The following is a 12,500-nucleotide window of genomic DNA, read 5'->3' on the forward strand; positions in this document are numbered from 1 at the left end:
TGACAAAGTATTTGCAGAGAAAATGTCAATGTTAAAGTTTACCACGGACACACAGACACACACACACACACACACAGACAACCGAACACCGGGTTAAAACATAGACTCACTTTGTTTACACAAGTGAGTCAAAACCCCACGAAATATAACACGGCACATAAGCCCTACCAGTTCAGATCCACAGCTATTGTGTGCATCTGTTATGAGAACGTGTCTATGATGCTTCTGGCACATGGCTGGTCTGTGATGTGGTTGGTTGAGAGTCACAAGATCTGGAGGGGTCGGGGGGTGGGGGTTGGGGTTGGGGGGAGGGGCATTCATCACTGTCACTTTTCTGTTTACTTTAGCTCGGCTTAGAAGAAGAAGAAAGAAAGAAATCAACTTATTTACTTTTACTCTACACACGTATACATTGATAGAAGAAGTGAGAGAGAGAGAGAGAGAGAGAGAGAGAGAGTGTGTGCGAGAGAAAACAGACAGACAATGTGACACACACACACTAACACACACACACACACTAACACACACGCATGACAAGGCAGCCAACACATGTCAGGAGTGTTTATTTCTGAAGGCCAACAAGCCAACACACTGTTCAGACACTTCACTGACACCGACCAGGTCCTGACCTGTAATCAGGAACTCTTTCCTCTCTCTCTCTCATGTCACAGGACTGTTTAGTGTGGTGTAGCCAAGTGCCGTGTGGTGCAATGCAGTGATGGGGTACAGTAGAGTAGTGTCTTGTGGTGTAGTGTAGGGCAGGGTAGTGTGGTGTGGTATGGTGTGGCGTGGTGTGGCGTGGCGTGTAGTGCAACGCAGTGTAATGTAGTGTAGCATAGTGTGGTCCAGTGTAGTGTAGCATAGTGTAGTGCAGTGCGGTGCAGTATAGCATAGTGTAGTGCAGTGTAGCATAGTGTAGTCCAGTGTGGTGTAGTGTAGCATAGTGTAGTGCAGTGCAGTAAAGTGTAGCATAGTGTAGTCCAGTGCAGTGTAGTGAAGCATAGTGTAGTGCAACATAGTGTAGTGAAGTGCAGTGTAGCATAGTGTAGTGCAGTGTAACATAGTTGTGAAGTGCAGTGTAGCATAGTGTAGTGCAGTGTAACATAGTGTAGTGAAGTGCAGTGTAGTGTAGCGTCTACAGTGCAGTGTCGTATCTGCAGAGTAGTGCAGAACAATGCAGTTCGGTGCAGTGCAGTGTGGTGTGGTTTTGTGAAGTGGAGAGTAGCATAGTGCAGTGTAGTACACTGCAGCTTAGTTTAGTTTAGTGTAGTGTAGTGCAGTCGGTGTACAGCCGTGTAGTACGTGTAGTATGCTGCAGCAACACACAGACTAACAGACACACAAGACATACAAACAGAGACAGCATTCACAAACGTTGGTTTTTATCGACAACAAACGAAAACAAACAAATAACAAGAAAGACAAGGCCTTCAAGACTCACTTGTGAGACACTTTAAAAAAAAAATCCAAGTTTTTAGGTATTGAGTATAATGCATTTACTGTTATATTTATATTTTTTGTATTCTCTAAACTTGGCACTTTGATCTGATATTCGACCCAACAAAGGATCTGTCATTATTATCATTTTTTGTTCAAACAGGAACTTCTTTTGCTAAGCATGGAAGTTTTATTTATTGCAAACGTTTTGGTTTAGATAGCAGAACAAGGGAAATTACTCTGCTGGGAACTTACTTTGCTTTAAACTGATCTTTCTCATCTTAAACATTACATTTTGAAATTATACTCAATACATAAAAAGCTTGGATTTTTTTTTAAAAAGTGCATCACAAGTGAGTCTTGAAGGCCTTGCCTCTCTTGTTTCAAAATATACTGTTTAAGATGAGAAAGATCAGTTTAAAGCAAATTAACTCCACTAGCATTACAGAGTAATTTCCCCTTTTTACTATCTGCAGCAAAACGTTTGCAAAATAAATAAAAATTCCATGCTTAGCAAAAGAAGTTCCTGTTTGAACAAAAAATGATAATAATGACTGCTCTAGCTGTTGGGTCAGAATATCAGATCAAAGTGCCAAGTTTAGAGAATACAAAAAATATAAACAGTAAATGCAGTTTGCATATAATTAGGCTTCATTCTTTATTTTTTTGTGCCAATCCCAGAAGCGCAATATTGTTTTAAACAAGATGACTGGAAAGAACTGGATTTTTCCTATTTTTATGCCAAATTTGGTGTCAACTGACAAAGTAGTTGCAGAGAAAATGTCAATGTTATAAGTTTACCACGGACACACAGACACACAGACACACACACACACACAGACAACCGAACACCGGGTTAAAACATAGACTCACTTTGTTTACACAAGTGAGTCAAAAAAGCAACACAAAAAAATCCAACTCTCTTCTCTTTTTGGCGTGATCCGGTAACCCGAAGCCAGTGTCAGAGACTCGATCGCCAACGTGTGATTTCATGTGTGATGTCACGTAATACACACAGGGACAGAGACAGACAGACAGACAGACAGAGACAGAGAGACAGACAGACAGAGAGGCAGATAGACAGAGACCGACACACAGAGACAGACACAGGCAGACAAACAGACAGAGACAGAAAGAGACAGACAGAGTGAGAAGGAGGCTTAGGGGAATAGTAAGAGAGGGAGAAAGAGGGGGAGAAAGACAGAGAGAGAGAGAGGGCGAGAGAGGAGAGAGGTGAAAGAGAGGGAGGGAGAGAGAGAGAGGGAGGGAGAGAGAGAGAGGGAGAGAGAGAGAGGGGGGGGGGGGGGTGACAGTAGGGAAATGCTGTTGCATCTATCTATCAGATATCAGACACACACACAAACACACACCCACACCCACATATATATATATATATATATATATATATATATATATATATATATATATATTCATTGTCCTAACATAAGACAGTTAATTCCAAAAGATGTAGTTGACTTGTTTACCAATATTCCATCAGCCACTGAAAAGATTTTGAATGATTATTCATTGCTTAGAATGTTTTCGGAAATTTTAAACTCCAGTCCAGTTGGTATCCTCCTTTGATGTATTCTAATTAATGTCGCTATTTAGATTTACATTGTAAGTTAATACTTGTTGATATGCATACATATATTCTCCTTCCTATGACATCTCATTCATTACACACCACAATCTCTTTAACCTTTAATATCTTGTGATGTACTTTTTCTCTACTACATAAGATGAACACTTTCTTACACTAATATACACATGTATTCCCTTTCCTTTATCCAATACTTTTCTCCTTTCCGTCTTATAACACTTATAGTGAATAGACGTTAAACTGAAGAGAGAGAAAAAAAAAATATATATATATATAGACGTAGAGACAAAGTGGGAGATATGGTGTGGGAAAGAAAACAGTGAGAGACAGACGACTGACCACACACACACACACACACACACACACACACACACACACAGAGGAGAAGAGAGTGAGATTAGAAGCATTGGTGGTGGTGGTGAATGAACTGGTGGAGAGAGAGAGGCAGAAAGAAAAGAAAAGAGAAGGAAACACAGATACAGAAACGGTAAAGAAACAAAGACACAAACCAAGAGAACGAACGAGACAGTGCAGAACAATGCAGGGATCACACGCACAACTGGACACATCCACGCACAACAAATGACGACTTCACATTTAGATCGGAGTTTTGTATGGACCTAGACTGTATTAAAAATGAAACGACAACAGCAAACATTATTTTCTCGCCAGGAATACACACACACAGACACAAGCACACACACTCTCTCTCTCTCTCGCACCCTCCTCCAACACGCGCGCGCGCGCGCACACACACACACACACACACACATGCTATATGTAAAAACCCAAAAAGGTGAACTATACTGTCGTCTCGATTTGTCTCTCTCACACACACACACAAACAAACTCAACACACATACTACTAACATCATGAAACTTCTCTCTCTCTCTCCCTCTCTCTCTCTCTCTGCGCTCTATGCTCGACAAAAAAAACAAACAACAAAAACAAAGAAAGAACACACACACACACACACACACACACACACACACAAAACGACAAAAACAACACACTACTGACCAAACTCTCAACTGCCGCACACAAGGATAAAGGACAAACAACATCAAGAAAGCTCTGGCGGGGCGGAAACAATTATAATTAACAAACTTTTCAACAGCCGTAAGTCATCAACATTCTCCCCTCGCCGGCGTCGCCGCCCCACCAGAAGGTCTGTGGCTTTCAATTCACTGAGACGCACTTTGAACGCTGACGAACCACGCTGCTCCTATACTACTATAGTAGCTATAGCATGCATGCTGCACCCAGCTCGCACGAAATCAATTGCAACTGTCAAACCCACACCGACTCTCTCGTTTCCGTCTGTCCTTTCTTTCTTTCTTTCTTTCTTTCCTTTCCCTATCTCCCAGTCTCGTTTCAAAGGCTTGTATCGGCCTACATCTGTGCGTCACATGCACACACACACACACACACACACACACACACACACAAAACTGATAAATGAATATAAAAAAAATAATAATAATAAAAAGCGTTGTTCCAAAACCTTGATCTAGATTTTATACACACACACACACCACACACACACTCACACGCGCGCGCACTTTAAACAGTTATTCACACACGCACACACACACGCGCGCGCGCGCACACACACACACACACATACACGCACGCGCACACACACATACACTAACTTTAAACAGTTATTTACACACAGACACACACACACACACACTTTAAACACAAAATTATTCACACACACAGACACATTTAAACACAGTTATTCACACACACACACACACACATTTACACACAAAGCTATTCACACACACACACACATACACACACATTTAAACACAAAGTTATTCACACACACACACACACACACACACACACACACACAAACCTTCAAGCTTGAACCCGAATCGTCACCGATCACCGTTAGTACTGAACAAGGGCCGAAGAGAACAATAATATCTCAAGACTCCAACACTGTCAGCTTCACTCACTAGTTAGTTAACATGTCTCTCCACTCAATCAGAAAGATCTTTGTGGCGTGTCTTTCCTTGCACTTGCACAACGTCGCCGATCGTTGAAGGCGTTTCGATTTCTTCTGTTTTACACCGGAGGACAGTGAACGAGGAGGAAGAACACAATGTGGACTTGCGGAAGATTTCGACGACGGAAAGTTTGTGAAGAACGCGCTATGAAGGGAATACCACCACCACCGGCACCACCCACTCGTGAGTGTGAGTGTGTGTGTGTGTGTATGTCCCAGCTTTTTGTAATGCAGACAGTGTTTTTCTTTGGCGCAACAGGAGCCGATGAGTGACAAGAGTAGCTGGCGCGCGCCGGTGTGTGTGTGTGTGTGTGTCTGTGTGTATGTGTGTGCGTGTGTGTGTGTGGCTCTGTGTGCCTGTGTCTTTTCTTGCAACGCGGTGCACACAGTGTACACCGACTGGCAGTGTGCTGTGTGCAAGGAGAACGGCCTCGATTCAGACGACCAGGTCCCAGTGACCTAAATACAATGACGAAGGTCTTGACGACTCTGCTCCGTTTTTTTGTCAGTTGTTGCGTTGCACAGCGCGCGCGCGCGCGGGGGTCTCTCTCTCTCTCTCTCTCTCTTATTTTCTAAAATGTTTCTTGTAAATTACTGTGTACCCCCTTCAAAAGGTGCCACAGCCTTTCTTTAATAAAACATCGTTATCGTTATCGTGATCGTTCTCTCTCTCTCTCTCTCTCTCTCTCTCTCGTGTGAGTGTGTGTAGTGTGTGTTATGTGTGTTCACGACATCAACCGCTATTTTCAGCTTGAATAGTTACAAATTTCAGACAACCTGTTCATTGCAGGTCAAATGCATGTCCGTTCTTTCTCTCTTGTGTCTGTGACAGGAAGCGGCTTTTTTTCAGACGACTTCTGCTTGCGTGCGTGCGTGCGTGCGTGCGTGTGTGTGTGCGTGTGTGTGTGTGTGTGTCTTCGCCTTTGTGTGCAAATGTGTGCACACGTGAGTGCACGTGTGTGTGTGTCTGCATCTCGACCACGATGATATCATGGCTTCTTTACTCCAGCACTGAGTCTCTCTCTGTCGCCAGTCAACTATGAGGAAGCACCTTTCACACTGATAGACTGATCAGACCACTATTATAGAGATTGATGTGAAGCGCTCACTCCCCTGTGTGTGTGTGTGTGTGTGTGTGTGTGTGTGTGTGTGTGTGTGTGTGTGTTTATCTTCAGTTTAACGTCTATTCACTATAAGTGTTTTTAGACGGAAAGGAGTAAAGAAGTAGATAAAGGAAAGAGAATGCATGTGAATATTAGTGTAAAAAAGTATTCATGTTGTGTATCAGAGGAAAAGTATATTTATAAGAAAAAGGTCTAAAGAAATTGTGGTGTGTATTGAATGAGGTGTCATGGGAAGGAGAATATGTATATGCATATCAACAAGTATTAACCGACAACAATGTAAATATAAATAACAACATTAATCATAACACATCAACGGATGATACCAACTGGACAGGAGTTTAAAATTTCCGAAAACATTCGAAGCAATGAATAATCATTCAAAATGTGTGTGTGTGTGTGTGTGTGTGTGTGTGTGTGTGTGTGTGTGTGTGTGTGTGTGTGTGTGTGTGTGTGTGTGTGTGTGTTCTTCATTTTCTTCTTCTGTCCCCCTTACAACTTACTGACTTACGCCCTTTATAACGGTCAAGCTGGTTAGAACTTGGGTTGAAATCTGAGGAAAAAAATCATTCGTACCCCCCCTCCCCTTTCCCATAACCTCCTCCCTACACACTACTCTATTCCCCCCCCCCCCCTCCAACCCCCAACCCCCAGCCTTGCCCCCAAACCCCAGCAGTCATTTCACGGGGAACGTTCCCAATAACTGTTGCACTGGCTTCGTCGCCGTCTGTGTACGCAGCTGGAACCTTTGACAGCTGTACGCCAAAGCAAGGTATCAGTGGCCCAATCTCTCTCGCATGGATGCGCGACATGGGACCCTGACTGCGGATCAAGGCACTGGGAAAGAGGTATGATTATGTTCAGACACAGGAAACATCAGACCCCACTGATAGCATCACCAATGACCAAGTGCACCAGACCGCCAAACAGAACGTTGGACCTGATGGAGATCCACTGACATTAGTTGACAAATGAAAGCAATGCTGGGACGGCATCAAAAACAAAAAGAAGAAACAAAAACAACAAAACAACAGAAGATGCAATGGTCTGCTTAAACAACCCTACACGGAACTGTTAAGGTAGGGATAGAGGAAGAGGAAGAGAGAAAGAAGGACAACGTTGCAGAATGGACGGGGGGGGGGGGGGAGTCCCCCCAGGTTTGGAAAAACAACCCACAGACCTGCAGAGTTCAGTTGCATTGCTCGGACGGAAAAGCCTAGTATGGTTGTAACCTGCTACTAACTGTGTATAGTATGGAACTGACCAATGGCGTAGTTCGGTCAACGTAGGCATTTAGTCACGTGTAACTGTCAAAAAGTTAGAACCAAGCAACTGGCTCCTGGAGGAATCTGGTGAACAGTTCTTCTATGCGACGCCCCAGTGACTCTTCACAGAGCTGAGTTCTGGGAGAAGAAGTTTGCATGGATAGTGTTCAGAAAGGCCGCACAGTCCCATGGTTTAGCAAGTACACACACGACATAAAGATACGGAAAAGAGTATAAAACACCACCAACAACAACACAATAAACAACAACAACAAAAACAATGACGACTGCAACCATGCTATAATCATGTAAAAATAGTGTCTTTTGTTTGTTTGTTTTTGTTGTTGTTATCGTTGTTGTTTTGTGTGCGTGCGTGCGTGCGTGCGTGCATGCGTGTGTGTGTGTGTGTGTGTGTGTGTGTGTGTGTGTGTGTGTGTGTGTGTTTAGTGCATTCTATCGACAGTGAGACATACACAGCGAGCGAGAGAGACAGACAGATACACAGATAGAGAAGAAAACGGCAAAAACGACAAGGCAGAAGTGGTCTGATCAGTCGCAGGTTAACATTGGATGTAGAATAGGAAGACATGGGTATGGGGGATTTGGGGTGAAGAAGAATCTTTTATTTTCAAACTCAATTCTGAAAATGCTTCCACAGGAAAACGAATTCATACACACGAAAGAAACCCAAAATATGCAGAGCTACACTAAAACAGCGTGCGGTGTAAGCCAGAACTGAGTACACTCATAAAAAACAGCATTCAGATACATCATCATACAGTTGCACATACACAAACACCAAAAAACCATGGAATACTGTTATAATGCAGGATGCTGTCAAAGGGAAGCACCCAGGCATGACATGCCTTGGAAAGTAAAACATAAATTAGATAGACCGCACACACACACACACGCACCACCCCTGACAACCTATTCATCATCACCCCTTTCTCCACCCCATGTTTCATCCACCTTACACCCACCAGCCCCCCCACACCCCTCCACCCCACACACACACACGCACCACCCCTGACAACCTATTTATCATCACCACTCTTCTAAATCCACCCAATGCTACCCCCCCCCCCCACACACACACACACACCACCCCTGGCAAACTATTCACCATCTTCCCTCGCGATCTCCAGTCCATGCTAAATCCACCCTACAACACCCCCCCCCCCCCGCGCCCCCCCCCCCGCCCCCCCCCCCCACACACACACACACCACCCCTGACAAACTATTTATCATCACCACTCTTCTAAATCCACACCATGCTACCCCCACCCCCACCCCCACACACACACCACCCCTGGCAAACTATTCACCATCACCCCTCGCGATCTCCAGTCCATGCTAAATCCACCCTACAACACCCACACCCCCCCCCCCACACACACACACGCACCACCCCTGGCAAACTATTCACCATCACCCCTCGCGATCTCCAGTCCATGCTAAATCCACCCTACAACACCCCCCCCCCCCCCCACACACACACACACACACACGCACCACCCCTGGCAAACTATTCACCATCACCCCTCGCGACCTCCACCCCATGCTAAATCCACCCTACAACACCACCCCCCCAGCCCCCCTCCCCCCCCAACCCACACCCACCCCTGGAAAACAATTCATCATCACTCCTTTCTCCTCCCCATGCTAAATCCACCCTACAACACCACCCACCCCCACCCCCCACCCCCCGCCACACACACACACACGCCACCCCAAGAACGCCATCCTATGACACCCGCCGCGAAATCTTATTTTTCTCCACCACGTGCAGTCAATGCCTTCATTACATCTGCTGTAGGTATGATTGATGGTGATGGTGCTATCGTCTTGTTAGCAAGTGTGTGCGTGTGTGTGTGTGTGTGTGTGTGTGTGTGTGTGTGTGTTTAGCCAGGTGGGTGGGTGGGTGGCTGTGGGTGCTGTGTGTGTACACCCGCCGCGAAATCTTTTTCTCCACCATGTGCAGTCAATGCCTTAATCACATCTGCTGTGGGTATGATTGATGGTGGTAGTATTGCTGCTATCGTCTTGTTATCAAGTGTATATTTGTGTGTGTGTGTGTGTGTGTGTGTGTATGTGCGTGCGTGCGTGTGTGTCCGTGCTGTCACACAAAGTGTTGTCTTGGTTTCCGCTGGTGTTACGCGGGCTCAATGCTCAGCTTACATCACAGACTGACATGGTCCAACAGCACAGTGGGAGCTGTTATCATCAATGGTTTCTCCACTGTAATGCCATTTCATTTTACAGCTTAGTCTGCTTTGAAAGACTATGACCCTCAAACCACAAAGCAAGATTTAACAAGTACTGTGTTGCGCATATGGATATGTCCGTACGCTTTGACGTCTCCTTGAAACTGAAATGTAGGAGGAGGAATTACATATCGGTGATTGAAGACATTTTGTTAGAATATTTGTTTAGTGTATACATTTGAGTATTATCGTTCAGAAGTGGAGACGAAGGGGTTTGAATGACGAGTCGGGGAAAACCTGGTATATGCGGGGTAGAGGGGAGGGGGGGGGTTGAAACAAATATCTAAATACAATTAATAATAATAATATTTATATAGCGCTGAATCTTGTGCAGAGAGAAATCAAAGCGCTTTCGCACCAGTCATCCACACGCATGCATAACTCTTAAACTGAAGAAACTGAAGACAAGGAAGAGGCAGGGAAGGGAGGCTATCTTGTGAAGAGGCGGGTTTTAAGGCCAGACTTGAAAGAGCTCAGTGCGGAGACTTGACGAAGCGAAAGAGGAAGTTCATTCCAAATGCAAGGTCCAGAGACAGAGAAAGAACGGCGTCCAGCAGTGGAGTGTTTGAATCTGGGTATGCGTAAACCGAGTGGATTCGAAGCCGATCGTAGAGAGCGAGATGGAGTCTGTAGAGGTGAAGGCAGCCACAAAGATAGGAAGGGGCAGATTTGTGAATACATTTATAACACAGGAGTGCTGATCTTATACTTTATTCTGTGTGAGACAGGGAGCCAATGGAGATGTTGCAAAATAGGAGTGATGTGCTCAGATCTTTTCTTTCTGAGGACGAGTCGGACAGCAGAATTTAGATTACAGAAAATAACTTAATGGGCTTCGTAAAAGAAGAAGTGGTTAATCTAACAAGTGAAACAACTGATAATGGGCGCAAAAAAAGTGAAAGAATATCAACGTTCTGAGTCGCTTGTAATGATGACGAGCTTTCGTGCAGGTAAGGCTTCATCAAATGACAGTCATCAATTATATTCGTTTTATTTATTTTATTCATTTTTATTTATATATATATATATATATATATTTTTTTTTTTTTTTTCTTTTTTTTTTGTCAGGGAAACGCGTTGGCTACACAACACTACACGCTGGCAGCTCTGCGCTCCAGCTCCAGCAATGCCTATTAATTCAGTTTGCACAACAGGGGGGGAGGAGGGAGTGGAGTCGCAGGGGTGGGTTGGGGTGGGGGGGGGGGGTAAAGGGCGGGTGGGAAAGAGGCGAGTGGGTGAGGTGGGGAGTTAAGGAGTTGAATTCCATATGGCTTGGCTATTGGGTATACAACGCTGTTTACACGGCTGCAGAACGCTTATTTCCATATGTGTTCAGTTCATATCATGTTCAACGTTTACCGTCTCAACCACCACACTTGCCCCTTTCCACAAACCCATACACACACGCACGCACAAACACACAAAACGATACACATGCACATATATGCACACACAGCCACACATACATAAGCACACACACATACACACACACACACACACACACACACTCACACACACACGCACACAAACACGCACACACACACACTACACACACACTCACACACACACACACAAACACGCACACACACACACTACACACACACACACTACACACACACAACACACGCCAACCCATATGCCAAATCATGCGGCAGGTTCTTCCTGCTTCTCCACACACCCCTCTCTCAGCCCTGCGACCTGCCCCTTCCTCCTCGCTGTGCATGTTCCACTCCTACACATTCGCTGTGACTCCATTTGGAACTGTTCCATGACTAATCACTACTTGAAAACAAACAAAACAAAAGACCGTCTCCCCCCCCCCTTCTGCCACCCTTTCCCCCCTCCCTGCAACCTCCCCCGCACACACACACACACACACACAAAGTACAACAGCAAGAACAACAACAACAGCACTAATCTCGTTCGTTTATTGGCGCGCGTGCGCAGAGAGAGAGAGAGAGAGAGAGAGAGAGAGTAAGCGAGAGAAAGAGAGAGAGTAAGCGAGAGAGAGGGAGAGAGTGTAAGAGACAGAGAGATTGAGATAGAGTGAGAGAGAGAGAGGGGGAGAGTGAGAGAGAGAGAGTGAGAGAGGGGGGAGAGTGAGAGAGAGAGAGGGAGGGAGAGAGAGGGGGAGAGAGACAGAGAGAGAGAGAGAAGAAACATTCAAAAACGTTCACCCGCATCATCACACGCAACCCCATCTCTCCCCTCCCTCTCTCTCTGTGCCTGCTCCCCCCCCCCCTCCTAACCCCCCACCCCGCCCAACCCCCTTCCAACCCGCACACAGACGCAAGACGGTCATTTTAAACCAATTAAAGTCACCGTAAAGACAGGGCGCTGATGACGGCTGCACCTTCTACACCAATAACAGGGGCCGTAACTTCAGAAGGTGAGGCAGGTGTTTCCAGATGAGACGTGAGCGTGTGTAGTGTATGTGTGTGTGTGTGTGTGTGTGTGTGTGTGTGTGTGTGTGTGTGTGTGTGACTGAGTGAGCGTGTGTGTGTGTGTGTGTGTGTGTGTGTGTGTGTGTGTGTGTGTGTGTGTGTGTGTGTGTGTGTGTGCGTGAGGGAGAGAGAGAGAGAGAAAGAGAGAGAGTGTGTGTGTGCGTGTGTGTGTTTGAGAGTGTTTGTGTGTGTGTGTGTGTGTGTGTAAAACTGCATGGTGTAGAAACTTGAGACATTTAAACAGGGCCCACTACGCCCCCCACCCCCATCCCGCACCCTCACCCTTCCCGTCTCCCCCCAATTGTTTGCGATGAAGGGAGAAAAGTTAGCAGGCCGCCT

General features: G+C 45.5%; 1 protein-coding gene across 26 annotated transcripts in view; it reads right to left on the reverse strand.

The window, feature by feature from the left end:
• LOC143275651 (muscleblind-like protein 1) overlaps positions 1–12,500 on the reverse strand; it is a 213,960-nt gene that overhangs the window by 130,889 nt on the left and 70,571 nt on the right. Inside the window, exon 1 of one of the 26 annotated variants that reach the window (XM_076579908.1) lies at positions 4,909–5,399. The exons of 24 other annotated variants lie outside the window; for them this stretch is intronic. The gene's annotated coding sequence lies outside the window, so the exon portion shown is untranslated. Of the gene's footprint in view, positions 1–4,148; positions 4,377–4,908; positions 5,400–12,500 lie in introns of those variants that run through there. One more of the 26 variants, XM_076579909.1, reaches the window with a different exon arrangement.

This window comes from Babylonia areolata, chromosome 30 (genome assembly GCF_041734735.1).
Source record: "Babylonia areolata isolate BAREFJ2019XMU chromosome 30, ASM4173473v1, whole genome shotgun sequence".
Taxonomy (NCBI): domain Eukaryota; kingdom Metazoa; phylum Mollusca; class Gastropoda; order Neogastropoda; family Buccinidae; genus Babylonia; species Babylonia areolata.